This window comes from Ursus maritimus, unplaced genomic scaffold, assembly GCF_017311325.1.
Source record: "Ursus maritimus isolate PB19 unplaced genomic scaffold, ASM1731132v1 scaffold_34, whole genome shotgun sequence".
Taxonomy (NCBI): domain Eukaryota; kingdom Metazoa; phylum Chordata; class Mammalia; order Carnivora; family Ursidae; genus Ursus; species Ursus maritimus.
In genome coordinates, this window is record NW_024426008.1 from 9,310,623 (window position 1) to 9,313,805 (window position 3,183).

Sequence of the window (3,183 nt, forward strand, 5' to 3'; positions counted from 1 at the left end):
CATGGCATGAACCAGATTCCTTCTATTTATAAACAGCAGCTAACAGGCAGGCTTCATTCTGTAACTCGCGGTTCTCAGCAAGCTGTACCAGAATAGAGATGTGTTCATACTTTCCAGTCCCCCAGATTGCCACTTCAAAAAGAGAGTGGTAGACAAATATGGTGCAACCCGTTTATAACATTTTCCCATGTTTAACTTCCAAATCTGAGAGTCTTAAGTACAGTTGCCAAAAGCAATTTTTTCTAAATGCAATATTTTTTTTTTTCTTGGTCTCTTAGTAAATGGTAAGTGAGGTTTTTTTTCCCCTACTGTTTCTTCTTAGAGGCCAAGAGTTTTTCACTCCCGGTCTGCAATACCCTGCCTGGGCTATCACCCAAATGGCTTTCACACTTAAAGTGAGAAAGAATTAAGTACTTCTGCAATTGAAAAATGGTTCTGTCTGCCTCGGAGTCACAAAGCTCTCTTTACCGAACTATTGCTTTGAGGCTCCAAAGCTAAGTGTACCGGTGAGCCTGTGACGGTGCCAAGAAAGGATGTAGAGGATGAAGATGCCTCGTTTCTCCATCCGGAGCACATCCAGGTGTATTCACTTCGTGTTTACCCCCAGATGTGTGGGGAAGGGCATTTGCACAGTGGTTCTTTGGTTTCCCTACAAGTGAGTCTAGAACAACCTCCAAAGCTCCCACCTTGATATCATTTCCCCACGGGAAGAGCCCACTAAGCTGCCTGCTGACCACATTTTCATCGTGAGGGAATGACAAGGAGATCTCACCTGTGCTTCTAATGTGACGCTGAGCTTCTTTTAATAGCAGGAAGAAGCAATTGCATTGGTCTCCATCAGTGATTATTCCCTTTGGAGAGCTAAACAAGTCTCTTTGTATCTCAAAAGTATATATTATTCTGTAATCTGTGTGTATCTTTCACAAAGCAAGCTTGACCAAGGAGAATAAATATTTGAATCAATTGGCCTTAAACATCTTTAACTATTTCACAAAGCGTTAGTTGTTGTTACGCCCCTGTAACGGTAACCTTATATATTCTAGGTTTTGTTTAGGGCCAACCTTAGGGGTGCAGAAAATGGCCTAGCAAATCTTCTGCCAGCTTGCAAGAAACTCCAGATTTCAAGTCTTTGTTACCGTGTTTTCTTTTCCAAAAATTAACCCTAATTGTTCAAGTCATCATCTCCTTTAAGTGTTTCCCCTTACATAACGTCTAAGCAAGCCTAATGATGTTTTTCAAAAGCAATTTAAAAAATTCAACGGGGATCAGTGAGGCCATTGAACAGTAAAAACAGTAGAGATCGGAGCTATATTTGAAACTGAGAAAGGGACAGCCCTTAAAATCATAGTGTAGCTGGTTTAGTATTCATACGTGGAAAATACTAGAACAAATCATCAAAAAATCGATTTGCAAACACCCATACGATCACAGAATACTAGGTAATAATCAGCATTGCTTTGCAAAGAACAGTCTTGTCAGCACCATCCAATTTCCTTCTTTAAAACAGAGTGACAGGCCCGGAAGATCAGAGGGATGAAGGAGACGTAATGGAGCTTGAATTTCACAAAGCTCTCGATTCTGTCTTCCTTGATACGCTCATCAGCAGACGACTTCAAACCAGAAGGAATTTGCTGTACAGGTTTACTAAACAGCACAGCTCTTACTGTTTCCGCCTTAAATGGGTGGGTGGGGGTTTGGGCAGGTGATGTTTGACACAGGATCCAGTGGTTCCTCGACACCTTAATATGCTCGTCCGTCCCAAAGGCAGCCGCAGCCCCTGGGCAATGGGCACTCGTGCAATGCGGGAGGGGTAGGACCGCTGCTGCTTGGTGAATGGTCACGACTCTCAAAGGAAAGGGTGGTCAGAGACCAGCATCTTGGAGAAGAGTATTTCCCTCCCCCCAGGAAGAGCCAGCTTTCTACGGATGATATTAGGTAAGGGATTGACATTGTTTGGGACAGATTTAGTTACAAATTATTTTGAAGGTTTTATAAATATGCATAAATAATGGTATACATTTTACTTTGGAGAAAAATCAATCTACATAAACTCAAGCTTTAGGAAATGAAAAAAAAAAGGTATACGGGATGCAGGGGGTTAGTGGAAAAGCATGCCAAATCCTTAAAATATCTTTGGGGTAAAATTTTGTGAAAGAAGAGGTGATTTAAGGAGGCAGCCCATAAGAGTCAGGGTTTGAAGACTGGTTTGACTATTTACTGGTTGTACAACTTTAGGTAACTTATTTAACCTTTCTCAGATTCCCATGTCCTTGTATAGAAAACGGGCCTCCCAAATTTTCCAGAGTTGAAATCAGAAATGAAATTTCATCGTATCATATATACTTATGTATAAAACATAGAATATAGGTCATATATATTCATGTATACTATGTATTTAGATATTTAGGTATATAGGTACTTTCTCCAGAGTTAGGCATACTGGAGGCATGTAATAAATACTAGTGCCTCACTTGCATTCACATGCTGGGAACTTAAAGTAGGAGATTCAGTGATACACGTATCAACTTCTTGTCTTCTGCCATCAATCTGAAGTTACCAGTGGCTGTCTGATGTTTACCCCGTGATTCTCATTCTCCATCCCCAGTTTCCATACTTTAGACACCATCCTCCATCTAGTGTTTGGTTTATCATATGGAAAAACCCAAAAATTTCCAGTGGATATCTATGGAGTTGCCTGCCCAATCATTGTACCCCATCCCTTTCTCCAAGGCTGCATGGCTATGACAGAAACTGCTATGGGTTCTCAGAATCTGGCCATCTTGGCCACACCAACCCATCTGAACTGGGTATCTGCATCAGTGTAGGCCAATCCTCTGGGCACCTGGGTGGCTCACTTGGTTAAGCATCTGACTCTTGATCTCGGCTCAAGTCATGATGTCGGGGTCGTGGGATGGAGCTTAGGGTTGGGCTTAGTACTCAGCAGGGAGTCTACTTGGGATTCTCTCTACTCTTCCTCTGCCCCTCCCCCTGCTCACGCACATGCTCTCTCTCTCTCTCTCTAAAATAAATAAATAAATCTTTAAAAAATATATAAGCCAATCCTCACCACTGCAATTGATGATTCCATGGGTGAGCTCTTGAATGGACCATCAGAGGCTTTCTGTAGAATTGGATTTACTAGAATTTGAGATTCGTCAGCCTCTCCTTTGTTAATAACATTCA